The sequence below is a fragment of the Diaphorina citri genome, unplaced genomic scaffold, assembly GCF_000475195.1.
Source record: "Diaphorina citri unplaced genomic scaffold, Diaci psyllid genome assembly version 1.1 scaffold2889, whole genome shotgun sequence".
In the NCBI taxonomy this organism is placed as follows: domain Eukaryota; kingdom Metazoa; phylum Arthropoda; class Insecta; order Hemiptera; family Psyllidae; genus Diaphorina; species Diaphorina citri.
In genome coordinates, this window is record NW_007380302.1 from 3,699 (window position 1) to 19,463 (window position 15,765).

Below are 15,765 nucleotides of genomic sequence, written 5' to 3' on the forward strand. Positions count from 1 at the left end.
GCAAATAGACATGGGTACAGTTTTTGAGATGAGGATGGGAGAAAGGTTTGACGTCCGCATGCCACGCTGTCTGCCTGGGACGAAGGTTCTCAAAAACTGTGTGCAGTTTCTTGGCATACTCACTAACAGGACAAGATGCAATGCTTTGCTCAAAGTACTCCCCAGGTAACCTTAGATTGGTGCCATAAACCAGTTGGGCTGGAGATGCTTGAAGATCTTCTTTGATAATTGAGCGTAATCCAAGAAGAACAACAGGGAGTTCTAAGGACCAAGAGGTTGAATGTGAATCTAGCCGACACATCAGTGAGGCTTTCAATGTTCGGTGTTGTCGCTCTATGATACCATTTGCTTGTGGATGGTATGCAGAGGTGTTTCTCAATTCAATGCCAAGAAGGGAGGCCACTTCCTTGAATAAGGATGACAAAAAATTCCGTCCTTGGTCAGTGACCAGAGATATTGGCGAACCAAATCGGGCTATCCAGCCATTGAAAAAGGCTTGTGCCACCGTTTCCGCAGTCTGATCTGGAATGGGCAAGGCCTCTAACCATCGTGTATAGCGGTCTATACAGGTTAATATGTATATGTTACCTGCTGAAGGTGGCAAGGGTCCAACTATGTCAATATGGACGACTGCAAAGCGTTCATCAGGTGGGAGAAATGGTACAAGTGGTGAGCGCTCATGTCGTTGAACTTTGGAGGTCTGGCACTTGTTGCACTGACGAGACCAGTTCTTGATGTCTTTTTGCATTCCGGGCCAAACGAACTTGGACGAAATCAGGCGAGAGGTAGCACGGCCACCAGGATGAGCTAGATCATGGAATTGATGAAACACTTGAGAACGCAGTTCCTTAGAGACGTAAGGGCGAACAACACCTGTTGAGGTATCACAAAATAAGTGGACATTATCAACCAGCATTTTGCAAAGGTATAAGCTATGTGTTGGGTTTTCCAACAAGTTTTTCAATTCAATATCCAAAGACTGGGCTTGGGCCATCTGAGCTGCTGTAACTGTCTTTCTGACTATTGTCTCTATGCGTGAGAGAGCGTCAGCTGGCATGTTTTCTTCACCCTTGACATACCGTATATCGGTTGTAAATTGGCTAATATACGATAAGTGCCGTATTTGGCGTGGGGAACCATCTTTCACCTTTGTGAAGGCATAGGTGAGTGGGCGGTGGTCTGTATAGACACAAAATTTCCTTCCCTCAAGTAAGAAGGAGAACCTTTGAATGGTTGCATATATTCCCAATAGCTCGCGGTCATAGGTGGAATACTTTAACTCAGTTGGAGTCAACTTACGACTGAAGAAGGCCAGCGGCTGCATGATGTCATTCTGACACTGATGGATGGAGCCACCAATTGCAATATTTGATGCATCAGTCATCACTGTAAGTTCCAAATCAGGATCGGGGAAGGCAAGCATGGTGCTTGATGCCAGCAGGTCTTTTGACTTTTGAAAAGCTTCTTCCATGGCTGGTGTCCATGTGAGAGGTGTGTTTGGAGGTGGGTTACCACTCAGGTGTAGAGGTGCCTGGATCTCAGCTGCGTTTTTCTGGAAACGATGAAAGAAATTTATCATTCCAAGGAACCGTTTCAGTTCCCTAACAGTCTTGGGACGAGGATAAGACATGATGGCGGATACTTTCTCACTTGTGGGAGATAGACCATCTTTAGTAATTGTATGGCCTACGAATGTTACTTTATCCTGGAGAAAGACACTCTTACCCGTATTGATTGCTAAACCATATTGTGCAAGTCTGGAGAAGAGCTGGTCCAGATGAGAAAGGTGTTCCTCTTTGGACTGTGAGTACACAAGGAAATCATCCAAATAGACATACACAAAGGGCAAATCTCTGGTTATTGAGTGGAGGAACCTCTGGAGCGTCTGAGCGGCTCCACACAAACCGAAGGGCATCCTGGTGAATTCAAAAAGACCGAATGGTGTTATTATGGCAGTTTTTGGCACATCTTCAGCAGCTACTGGAATTTGCAAGTATGCCTTCTGCAAGTCAATGGTAGAAAACACAGTGGACCCATGTAAGTTAATTGAACAATCCTGTATATTAGGGATTGGGTAGCGATCTGGCACAGTTTGTGCATTCAGACGGGTATAATCACCGCATGGCCGCCAGTCCCCAGATTTTTTGGGGACCATGTGCAAGGGACTTGACCAAGGGCTACTGGATGGGCGGCAGATACCTTTCTGCAACATATATTCAAATTCCAATTTGGCTGCCTTCAGCTTATGTGGGGGCAAGCGCCTTGGTCGGGCATAACAAGGTGGTCCTTTGGTAGGGATATAATGTTGCACATTTGGCACCTTACAGGTCTGCTCACCTACCTTAGGCTCATTTTGGTGTGCGATTCCATGTTTTTGAATGAGCTTGGTGACACACTCAGGAATGCTGGGTTCTATGGGAGAGATGGACTCACTCACTGAATAGATGCTAGTACCTGCTGAAGTCTGATTGGTAAGAGGGTCTAAAAGACATTGCTTCTTTAGGTCCACAAGGAGACCAAACTCTTGTAAGAAATCCGCCCCCAGGATAGGTGTTGACACATCAGCTATTGTAAAGACATATGGAAACAGTCTACGTAATCTTATGTCAATATTTAATAGGCGTTGACCATAGGTCAAGATTTTGGTTCCATTGGCAGCATAGAGTGTTAGAGATTGAATATTATTTTTGTCACAAGGGCGAGGTGGGATTAGACTTATGCAGGCCCCCGTATCTACAAGAAAATCAGGCGTTGACCGTAGGTCAAGATTTTGGTTCCATTGGCGGCATAGAGTGTTAGAGATTGAATATTATTTTTGTCACAAGGGCGAGGTGGGATTAGACTTATGCAGGCCCCAGTATCTACGAGAAAACTTAATCCTGATTTAGCATCCACAACTTTCAAGCGGCAGGGTGATAAACCCTCCTTAATTGCCGCTACTGGAGTAAGGAGGGATTCGCATTTCCCTGTTGGGGATACTTGCACCAATTAGGTCCGGCACAATGGCGGGCCTTCTCCCGGTATTTATCATGTATACGACACCAAGGTTGTCTGGATCTGGATCTGTCCTGACTGTTGGGTCTGGAGCGGGGGAGGAATGTTCGAGGTCGGGAGCGAGCTTCTATGTCATCAAGTCTGGAAGCCATGCATTTCCCTGTTGGGGATACTTGCACCAATTAGGGCCGGCGCAATGGCGGGCCTTCTCCCGGTATTTATCATGTATACGACACCAAGCTTGTCTGGACCTGGATCTGTCCTGACTGTTGGGTCTGGAGCGGGGGAGGAATGTTCGAGGTCGGGAGCGAGCTTCTATGTCATCAAGTCTGGAAGCCATCCGAGCTACCTGGGCACTCAACTTATCTATTGATTCGAGTATCTGATCAGTATAAGGAACATGGAGTGGAGCTGGAGAGGTTGCAGAGATGGTGGGGGTGTGTACAGAGAGAACTCGATCAGCAACTTCAGCCTGTTGTACCAAGTCGGATGTTGCGACTGCCTGGAGAATTTGTTGCACTTGATTTGGCAGCTTTTTCAACCACAGACCTCTAATGATGTTGTTGGGCACCCCTGGTGCTAATCGTTGGATCTCTCGGAGTAGTTGGGAAGGCTGACGATCACCTAGATCCATAGTTCCGAGTAACTTGTTGAGGCGGTCCTCTTCGGATTGTCCAAACCTCTTGATGATTGCACTTTTGATGTGTACATAGGTTCGAGTGTCTGGGTTCTTCAGTACGTCTGAAACCTCAGCCAAAATTTCTGGCTCCAGCTTGGCGGTTAGGTGAGCGAATTTGGTTGCGTCCTTGGTGATCTTGGCTAATTCAAATTGACTTTCCACATTGAGGAAGAATATCTCAGGGTCTGGCTTAAAAAACCTGGGAATGTTTACCGTGATGTGTTGAATTGGAGTAGGGGACTCGCCTGTTGGAAGTGATGAATTTGTCAGTTGCTTCGGAGCTTCCTCTGTTACCTTCTTCTGCGACTTCTCCTCGTTGTCGGACATGGTTGTTGAGCTTCTTCTTCGTCAGGGTCACCAGTTTGGAGGTCGAGTGCTGGAGGAGTTGATTCTACCTGTTGGGCTCGAATCCCCCAAGAGATTTGAAGAGGAAAAACAACGATGCTTATGATTGCACAAGAACTTGATTTATTAGTAAAACACAAGGTTTAGTAAGGTACAAGTTTATTACTGAGAGGAAAACGCCTCCTGAGAGGGAAATTAATAACCAACTGGGAAAGCCCAGGAAAATTGGGAAAACGTCTGACTTGCGATTTGATAAAATCCGAAGTACATGATTTATAGGTTAGGTTTGCAGGACGTATTTTATTATGAATGCGTAAGGCGCTTTGACACGGTGGCGGTCGCCACAGAGCTACACGTGAGAAGCTAGCCACAGACTAAACGCGACTGTAGCGCTCTTGCGGAGTAAATTAGCACTACTCGAGAGAAGCCTCGTCCAGATTGTACATAAAGACGAAAAATACTTGAGGCCTGTTCCAAATACGTCCTGCAAACCTAACCTATAAATCTTGTACTTCGGATTTTATCAAATCGCAAGTCGGACGTTTTCCCAATTTTCCTGGGCTTTCCCAGTTGGTTATTAATTTTCCCTCTCAGGAGGCGTTTTCCTCTCAGTAATAAACTTGTACCTTACTAAACCTTGTGTTTTACTAATAAATCAAGTTCTTGTGCAATCATAAGCATCGTTGTTTTTCCTCTTCAAATCTCTTGGGGGATTCGAGCCCAACAGGTAGAATCAACTCCTCCAGCACTCGACCTCCAAAGCTCCATGGCCAGCTTCACAGATCGTAAACAATCGTTCCATGCTTTTGTGAGGATCTAGCACAGGGGAGCGTGTTGAGGACGAGATTTTTCGAGAAAAATCCCATGACAACAGTAGGGGGATGGGATTTTACTTTTAGGGGAAGGATTAAAGGATATTTCAGTGCCTTTGGAATACCAGTTCACTAGGACTCACCATTTCCCTTGGAGCGACTTTCTGTACCAGCTCTCTATAAGAGTCTGTCAGTCTGTACATTTTTAGATTCTTCTATGGTAAGTATTTCATTTATTTATTCAATGTTCAAGTTGGGTAGGTCTTTTTACTCAGACCTACCTACTTACTGCCTACAAAAATACCTACTCACGGGTTTTTCACATTGACTACACATTTGGCTCTATACCAAATAGATTCGTAAAGAAAGTACCTACCACTCAGGAAACCCATATTTTACAGGCATGTCTATTTTCAGGGGTTATACCACAGAATATGAATCAATTTCCAGATCAAAGAAAAACTTACATAAAGCGTATTGAATTTCCAATCATGGTTTCTTAAAATCAAGGAAATGTGAACAGTAACCTAATTATCATTAGTCAATCTTCCCTCGAGTTATCCTGGTTGCATGGCAAAGCACACTAAGTGAGAATCTTGCCATTGAAGCCTTGAAAAAAAAGTTGAAAAAAGAAAAGAAAAAATCAAATAGTTTCCAAAATGAATAGCACAGACTCCGTTTCAATTTTGGATATGCAAGACCCATTGGATATTCGGCAAGATGTTATCGGGAAGGTCGACGAGAATGAGGAGGATGTGGAGTTTGTTGTTGTTGGCTTGGACGAAAAAGATGACATTGTCATGAACGATGATGATGAAGATACAATGGATGCTTTCGAGGGTGATACAGGTACAAGTTTATTTGGTATTTGTTTGACATGACTTCTGAATAATTACCTACCATTTACTTATTTTTTTAAAGCAACTTCTGTGGCAGAGTGGGTGTCACACTAGGCTTGCACTCTGGAGGTCCTAAGTTTGATTCCTCGAGGGGTTGAAATTTTTTCAGCTCTATGCTTGGATTTTGTTGTGCACTCAGCCTCATGAGGACAATTGAGTAGGTGTACTTTAATTGAGTAGCAAACAGTGGTGGCATTACCATTGTAAAAATAAAAGTATTGATGATAAGTGAAAATTAATAGTTAAAAAAAAAGGAATTGAGTAATTGCTGTGAGACCCACATATGTTGTGAAGATCAGCTCCCATGGCGTAGTGGTCACTGCACTCGCCTTGCACGCGGGAGACCTGGGTTCGATTCCCGGCAGGGTCAAGAAATTTTCATCATGCAAATGATTGATTCTGTGACTGGCTGTTGCGGGGCCCACTCAGCCTCGTGAGGAAAATGAGAAGCTATGACATGTAAATGCACATAGCAACTGGTGCCAGCATGGTAGGTAAACATTGGATTATTGAGATATTGGGAAAAATCCTACAATGCTGCAGTGAGCACCAAAGTTGTGACATATTATAACATAAAGAAATTGCATTTACTTTACTTTTCTAAGTTGTGAAGAACCTCTCTGCTTTAACACAAAGAATTCATGATTGGATTTGATTATTTTCTACAATTTCTAAGTACCTATTCTACTCTTATATTTTTATATTCTATTTCAGCTCAAGATGACCTGCAAGATCCCCAACACTTTACTTTTATAAGTTGTGAAGAACCTCTCTGCTTTAAGTAACACAAAGAATTCATGATTGTATATGATTATTTTCTACAATTTCTAAGTAGGGTGCCTGGTTGTACCTTGGCCCCCAAAATCACTTTTTGATTTTTTTAATTTTTTCTATTAATGTTATTGGCATAATTTTAGGGTTCTTTGATTTCAGGCTGAGGAGTTGTATTCGCTTTCACGATTTCTTTCAGAGTCGTTGTAACTGATGTTGGCGTGGGTTTGTCGGTAACAAACTCGTAAGGTCCGGACTTGTTTTCTGTCACTGGTTTCACAGAAGTACCCCAGTATTGTTCCAGACTAGAGTAGTTCATAGTGATGGAAATGTCTGATACGTAGGTGGCAGAGTCTCCAGCATCCATCGCCATGGTTGGCAAAGGAGTTTCTATCGGGACACCTTTATGGTCTTCTTGAATTTCAGACTTGTCACTTGTGTTTTTTGAATCATGATTCACGTTCCAGTTTTTACTTCCACTTTCCCGGAAACTCCGGGAGACATTGGGACTTGGACTTTCATTTTCTAAGCTGAGGAATCCTCGTCCACTATTCTCAATGTTATCTTTGTCTGTACTATCCAAACTGTTTCCATTGTTGCTCAGATCAACTACAGGATCCCAGGGCGATTTGAAATAATCAGTAACACCTACTCCTATACCATTTAGTTCTGGATCCACACTAAGACTAATATCAATACTGTTACCGGAACTCGTTTTATTCTTCTTTGGAAGTTGAAATATTTACTTACTTTCCGTGTTCAAGAGATAGCCATGTTGCCCAGGGCCGTATTTAAGGGGGCCGAGGGTCCCCCCCTCGAGCTTCATTTTTCTTCTTAACCATATGCCAGACTCCAAATTTGGAGCGACAAAGTTCTGGATACGGCCCTGATGTTGCCTATCTCATGATGTTAACCACTAGCTACGTCAACTTGCCTGTTATTCTGCTGAGGTTTTTCAGCTCTGCTCCGGCAAAGCCCGCCACATGTGCGCCCAGGCTAAACCCAATCATGTGAACATTATGGATGGGCAGCTTTACCTTCTCCTCGAGACCTGCCATGAGCATAGCCAGCTGTTTGCCCACTAGACGGGTGTTGGCCGCTGCTCGGACGTAGTTGGGAATGAGAGCCCCATTCTCCCAGTCTACACAGATGATGTTGCAATCTTCCTGGGGGAGGGGGGACAAAGATAGTTCAATATTAGATAGAGTGGACAGTGCAAAAGTCCTAAATAAAAATGTTCGTGGCATACAAGGGATCAATAATGATGGACGCAACTGAGCAGCTAAGCACATTTAATCAAAAACCGCTGGTCACCTTTTCTTGACGGTCGTGTATATAATGCCATCCGTCCGTCGCTAGTAGCCGTTTGTTTTGGTCCAGTGCATATAGCACCTCAAATCAAGGCTCGTCTCACACTACAAGCTTTGCAGCAGCAGAGATTACGAAAATCGTTCATGCCATGTCCCTTGGAAGACAATAACGAGTTTTTGCAACTAAAATTAGCGTCCCGTTAACTGAACTCTTTCACGTTATTTTACGAAAACTCGGTTCTGCACATGTGCAGAAAACAGTTTTCTTCAAATAACGTTAAAGAGTTCAGTTCACAGGACTCGAATATTATGGTCGCAAAAACTCGCTAATGAATACAATACTTGTACAACAGAAATATAATACATTTCCAGCAAATGATTCGTACGAGCCAAATGCAAATAGGTCTACTTACGAGGAGCCAGAAGTATCAGTGAGAAGGATTTTGTCCACGGACCATCTGGCCAGTCCGCTGGATATCCAGCCACTGTAGGAAGTGTACTGGATCTGAACACTGGTGAATACTTGAAGGGCAGGATGAGGCACTATGATTCTGCTGATCATACCGCCTACTTTGAGCTCTTCGTCATCTTTCCTGCAAAAGTGGACAAAAAGTCGGTCAATATTAAAATGTGTCCACCTGTCCACACATAGTCGACGGCCGTCGATCGATCATCAATCGATGTGACTTTATTGTGGATCGACGTCAATCGACGGCCGGTCGACGGTCGACTATGTGTAGCTACACCTTTAGGTATGTCAGGATTTTCTTTGGGGAACGGGGAATACTGCGGTATTACACTAACCAAATTTTTCTGACTTTAGATGACTCCCGATGAGATCACGTGACGGTCATGACGTGACGTGATGATAGTGTGTTTCTACCTTAAGAACCGCCAAGAATCCCAAGAAAAGCTCGAGAACATTTCGCAGTAGGAAAACGTTAATATTTATTAGGTACCTAGTTTCGTTGTTACAGACTTACTGAGTGATGGTAAAGGTCTCGTTGAGCTGCAAGTCTCCAATGAGGGTGATTTGTATTTTCCCGTAGCTAACGACTGGCAGTTGTGTACTGGATCTGAACACTGGTGAATACTTGAAGGGCAGGATGAGGCACTATGATTCTGCTGATCATACCGCCTACTTTGAGCTCTTCGTCATCTTTCCTGCAAAAGTGGACAAAAAGTCGGTCAATATTAAAATGTGTCCACCTGTCCACACATAGTCGACGGCCGTCGATCGATCATCAATCGATGTGACTTTATTGTGGATCGACGTCAATCGACGGCCGGTCGACGGTCGACTATGTGTAGCTACACCTTTAGGTATGTCAGGATTTTCTTTGGGGAACGGGGAATACTGCGGTATTACACTAACCAAATTTTTCTGACTTTAGATGACTCCCGATGAGATCACGTGACGGTCATGACGTGACGTGATGATAGTGTGTTTCTACCTTAAGAACCGCCAAGAAAAGCTCGAGAACATTTCGCAGTAGGAAAATGTTAATATTTATTAGGTAGTTTCCTTGTTACAGACTTACTGTAATGTTCAACAGCCCCCTCAACCCCCCATTTCAGTTAAAATTTTATACAACTTACAACAGGCCCTAACCTATTGTGAAAAGCTCTAACACTAGGGTCTCCTGTAACACTTCCTATGATATCACTAATATTCTCATACAATTCTAGCTTAGCTGGTGTCACATGGACTTTGCTGTTCAACATCTGATGAATAGAGACAAATACAAACTCGTAGGCAAATCTTGCAGGTAATTGTAGATTTACAACATTGTTCTTGTCTTCTTTCAGCCATTTCTTAATTTCTGTTAAAATAGCCTGAAGGCTCTGATCTCTGGAAGGAAAGTGTTAATGATTCTTTCTTCTGACTTCAACATGGTGTGACCTTTTATTTTTATGTCTCAGTTTCTAATATTTAATTACTTAATCTCCTAGAAATACCTAGGCTATTACAACTACTGTAATGTTCAACAGCCCCCTCAACCCCCCATTTCAGTTAAAATTTTATACAACTTACAACAGGCCCTAACCTATTGTGAAAAGATTTTGGTAAATAAAATAACTATGATTCTTTCTTCTGACTTCAACATGGTGTGACCTTTTTATTTTTATGTCTCAGTTATTTAAATATTTAAACTCCTAGAAATACCTAGGCTATTACACTTACTGAGTGATGGTAAAGGTCTCGTTGAGCTGCAAGTCTCCAATGAGGGTGATTTGTATTTTCCCGTAGCTAACGACTGGCAGTTAAGAACCATGCTTTATTAAACAATCAAATCTTGCGCTCTTATTGGGACACCCTTTATAGTATAGGTATGTAGATGACTAGATGTGTATGGTGTTCCTTCATTTACTGACCATCATTTATCAATTTGTTCATGATAGGTACATATTAATACCTAACCTACATGGAGACAGAATATTTGATCTTCAAATACCTACATTAACCTTTCGGTAAACTATCTTCTCTGCTTCCTTCATTCCATCTCATAACTTTCATGATATTAGGTTTTACCTACCTCTTACCTATAAGGTAAAGAATTGCCAGTTCATGAGTCTACAAAAACTAAGGCTTTCGTTCCCTTCCACAAATTCAATAAAACACTGTCTTGAGTTTTATTGAAGTAGAATTGCCAGTTCATGAGTCTACAAAAACTAAGGCTTCCGTTCCCTTCCACAAATTCAATAAAACACTGTCTTGAGTTTTATTGAAGTTAATTAATAATCAGATAATCAGGAATTGCCAGTTCATGAGTCTACAAAAACTAAGGCTTTCGTTCCCTTCCACAAATTCAATAAAACACTGTCTTGAGTTTTATTGAAGTTAGTTAATAATCAGATAATCACCCTAAAATCACTGCTCGTCTGCTCATACCTATAGAGTTGGTAAAAAAAAAGTATGAACTTGAGTAGAAGTACATATGTATGTTAAGTTATATGTTGAGCGTTCTTTACAACATTCGAATCATCTATCTGACAAGTCATTAGCTCATTAGAGAAAAAGCATTAGGTTCCCATGTACAATACACGTAGGTATACCTATACCAGCCAAGAGAGTCGCATTCTGCCATGGCATCAGGGATTGTTCCATTTTGGTTAAAAAATAATAATAATAAATAATAATACCTAAATAAATAAAAAATAGGTAATCTAAATTGTTCGCATAATGAACGTTTTAGTCTTAACCGACATGGCAGTAAAAAATAAGAAAAAATCAATACTTACGACAGACATGAGGGCAGACCGCATCTCGTACACCCAAACGTTTGTACACGAACTTCCAAACCCATGCACGATGACTTTGGTGGGGTTAGATATGTTGAACGCCTTGCCTGCCCAGTCCCACACTGCCGTCATGTTCTGAAAGGCCACATCCATGAGAGGCGTGTCCACACGCCGACCTCGCCTGCCATTGTACAGGAGGAAACGCGTGTTGATCTCTTCAGGCGCGCTGGGAAGCATGTCGATGTAGTTGGGACCAGACTCCTGGAAGCAGCCAACGTCTGGATAGCAAATTTTCGCCTCCGCTCTTTTCCGCCTAGAAAGTGGATTGAAACGGGAATGAGTGTTAAATAGTGGAACAGCAAAAAGAATACTAAGAGAAACTGAGAAAGTACCACCCTATGGTAAAGTCTTACCATGGTGTTAAATGAAAATCTCGTATTTCGGGCAAATCCACTGAAAATATGGCCTTAACTCTATTGATCCTTTTCAAAGACAATTTTCAACCATTACACGGTACAGAGTAACAAACGCATGTAGTATTTCTTTGTACAAAAAATCTGTACAAAATTTGACACTAAAACAATTGGTGTAACAGAGGTCTTGAATGCAAATGAGAAAGTTGGTATAAATTTCGTATGCAAATATCATGGCACACCTCGCCGGTGGAGTTCAAACATTCACAATTCACATCAAGGTGCTGATGGTTTGATGAATCAGTATTTTCAGACTCAACTTCATCAAGACATCGAGTTTATGCAAACATTTAGGTACTTCTCTCAAGTCATCAACTTGGATATTTACTTTTATCAAGTCATGAATGTAATCCAGTCATTCTTTGTAATTACTCTCTAATGAAAGAACTTGACTCCCCCGCACTCTATGACCTGGATCACTCTCGTTTCACTTTGAGCTTATTAAAGCTTTTGATGAGAGTCCAGATATCTCGGAGAGTAACCAAGATGAAGAGATTTTAATGAAATATTTTGAAGATGACCAAGAAACAATACAAACAGTTGGAGAAGGCCCTGAGCCACATTTACCTATTAGCTCTGGAATTGAAGTATTTTCCGTACAGTTTCCTTCAATCAGTACACATTTTGTTGGAGATTATAGTGACGATAAACGGGAAAAGGAATACCTTGAAAAATTGAAAAAGGACATAGAAAAGAAATCAACTGGGGCTATGCTCGGAATGAGCAAATACTTTGTCGACATATTGAGCTTGCATAAATATCTGCGCTATTTTAACCGAAAAGAACTCTTCAAGCACTAATAAAGAACCATTACACGGTATAGAGTAACAAACGCATGTAGTATTTCTCTGTACAAAAAATCTGTACAAAATTTGACACTAAAACAATTGGTGTAACAGAGGTCTTGAATGCAAATGAGAAAGTTGGTATAAATTTCTCGTAGTATGCCCATCCCGTAGTATGCCTCTCATCAGATGGGCGAGAAGAGACACAATACTTCCCATTTAGGTGCAAATTCCCTTTTTTTGTTCCTTTTTCCATTTCTTCTTCCTAGCCTTTTCCTATTTAAATAGGGTCGGCGTTTCTTGTCAGTCTCTTCCAGACAGCCCCATTTTGTACCTCATGTCCTGATAAATTTTTCTCACCCAAATCTTGATTCACACAATCTTTGCACCTTTTCTTTGCCCTCCCTCGCCCTTTTCTCCCCCTCAGTTCAAATTAATTTTCAATATTATACCTGCCTCGGTGGTGTAGTGGTCAAGGCGCTCGCCTGGTAAACAGGAGGGCGTGGGTTCAATCCCAGCCGATGGATGCAGCTTGAAATTTTACCTTGTGAAATAATATCCCTAAAGGCGTATCCAAACATAATTGACCGGACGTCGATCGACGAGGTGAATCTATAATATATATGTTGTCGGCCATTCGACTATGTGTGGACACGCCTTAATACTTAAAATTTTATGTAGGTACCTACTTTTAGCATTAAAATACTATTTAAGATACCCAGTTAGGAGGTATATCTGTGTTTCCATAATTATAAAGATGACGATTAAATGATAAAAAATAAAGATAAAGCAAGGTTTCTTGTTCTTTTCTTTTTCATCTTATTCCATATCTAGGCAATCTATGCTTTTTCGGTAGGTATCCTGGGTATCCAACGAAAATAGAAAATAATTAAACCTAAAGTCGACCAAAGTCGATCGACATCGACCTAATAAATAATTTTTGTAGAATGAAATAAAAGAAAAAACAAAGTTTATAGGGTGTACGTGTGTCTTACGGTCTTCGGCGGTGTTGAACGACAACTTGACTGTGTGGATGCTACTCTAAAAATACTGCAATAACGTCGGGTCGACGACAGCAAAATAATTTTACAGGAGATTATAAAAAAAGAAGAAAAAAACTAGGTACCTACATAATTTTTAGAAAAAGGATGACTTTCTCAAAATAGGGTGAACTTGAAAAAAGAGGGTAAAAAGGGTAATACATCTGGCAACATCAGCAACACTGCAAAACAATCATGGCGGATGAAATTTTTTACCTCGTTGAGAAAAGTCGAAATTTTTTCTCTCGTTGATAAAATTTCAAAAGTTCGTTCAAATATTATTCAAATTCCAATCTTATCATTCTTATCAGTTGTTATCAGTTATCAGTGATAAGGGGAAGGATTAAAGGATATTTCAGTGCCTTTGGAATACCAGTTCACTAGGACTCACCATTTTCCTTGGAGCGACTTTCTGTACCAGCTTTCTATAAGAGTCTGTCAGTCTGTACATTTTTAGATTCTTCTATGGTAAGTATTTCATTTATTTATTTCAATGTTCAAGTTTGGCAGGTCTTTTTACTCAGACCTACCTACTTACTGCCTACAAAAATAGCTACTCACGGGTTTTTCACATTAACTACACATTTGGCTCTTGTCCAAATGGATTCATATCATTAAACGGTGTCTACACATGAGTCCACCAAGTCTAAAAATATATTCCGTGTTTCAACTATGTGTGTGATTGTTGCTGTCTTTGGATAGATTAACATGTAAAATATGTGGTTTTGGGTTCCCTCAGTGGTACTTTCCTTACCGAGGCCAGACTTTGAGTTGAGACATTTGTATTAAATCCATCAGTGGTGCATATTTCTGGACATGGTCTTCACTTGTCTGGTGTGGATTACAGACTATCCCCTATCTGTTAGACATTAACAAACAAGACTACAGATAAAAGGACAGATGAGTTGATATATTTCAACCACTACTATGGCCATCATCAGTCTGGATAGATTAGTAGATTAGTCTGGCAGAGGGACTATAAACAGAGAGTAGATCAGCGTCTAGCTAGGGGACTATAAACAGGGAGTAGACTAGTCCAAATTTCGTCACGCTATATCAATAGCGAAGGTCGAGTGCGAAGGGCATCTCACTCGGAAAAGTTTGTTTAGCCAAAACCTGTTGGCCTCAAAGCGATCACTCTAAAGCTGATTGAGAGGCCGACGACAAACGCCGACCCCATCTGAACATAGAGGCAGGCCGAGGAAGAGGTTCATCTTGAAAGATAAGGGTGAGACTTAAGGTAGAAACACACTATCATCACGTCACGTCACGTGAGCTCATGGAGAGTCAGAAAGATGTAGTTCAAAGTTTTCCCATAATATTGTAGGTAATTTCGTTCATAACAGCCACACTACTATCACGTTACATCACGTGAGCTCATGGAGAGTCAGAACGATGTAGTTCAAAGTTTTCCCATAATATTGTAGGTGATTTCGTTCATAACAGCCACACTACTATCACGTTACATCACGTGAGCTCATGGAGAGTCAGAAAGATGTAGTTCGAAGTTCTCCCATAATATTGTAGGTAATTTCGTTCATAACAGCCACACTACTATCACGTCACGTCACGTCACGTGAGCTCACGGGGAGTCAGAAAGATGTAGTTCGAAGTTTTCCCATAATATTGTAGGTAATTTCGTTCAAAACAGCCACACTACTATCACGTCACGTCCATTTCTGTGGTGAAAAATTTGGATTTGATTTGTTCTTGAATTTTGATGAATTTCACTCCATGGAATTTCGGTTTAAATTTTGATTTCTTACATCACGTGAGCTCATGGGGAGTCAGAAAGATGTAGTTCAAAGTTTTCCCATAATATTGTAGGTAATTTCGTTCATAACAGCCACACTACTATCACGTTACATCACGTGAGCTCATGGGGAGTCAGAAAGATGTAGTTCGAAGTTTTCCCATAATATTGTAGGTAATTTCGTTCAAAACAGCCACACTACTATCACGTCACGTCACGTGAGCTCACGGGGAGTCAGAAAGATGTAGTTCAAAGTTTTCCCCTAATATTGTAGGTAATCTCGTTCATAACAGCCACACTACTATCACGTTGCATCACGTGAGCTCATGGAGCGTCAGAAAGATGTAGTTCAAAGTTTTCCCCTAATATTGTAGGTAATTTCGTTCATAACAGCCACACTACTATCACGTCACGTCACGTGAGCTCATGGGGAGTCAGAAAGATGTAGTTCGAAGTCTTCCCATAATATTGTAGGTAATTTCGTTCAGGACAGCCACACTACTATCACGTTACGTCACAACTAAATGACATAGAAGTAACCTCCGTGGTCGAGTGGGCATTACACTAGGCTTGCACGCAGGAGGTCCGGGTTCGATTCCCGGCGGGGTCGAGGTTTTTTTCCCGGCGGGGCTGTGCTTGGAGTTCGGGGTGCACTCAGCCT

At 41.6% G+C, this 15,765-nt stretch overlaps 1 long non-coding RNA gene across 1 annotated transcript; it reads right to left on the minus strand.

Moving 5' to 3' along the window:
- Positions 1 to 8,303: 8,303 nt before the first annotated feature.
- On the minus strand, positions 8,304 to 8,884 carry LOC113471728. The gene is made up of 2 exons (XR_003394314.1): positions 8,794 to 8,884; positions 8,304 to 8,403 (listed from the first exon to the last, which is right to left on the minus strand). It is a non-coding gene; the product is annotated as an uncharacterized LOC113471728 (long non-coding RNA).
- Between the last annotated feature and the right edge of the window lie 6,881 nt (positions 8,885 to 15,765).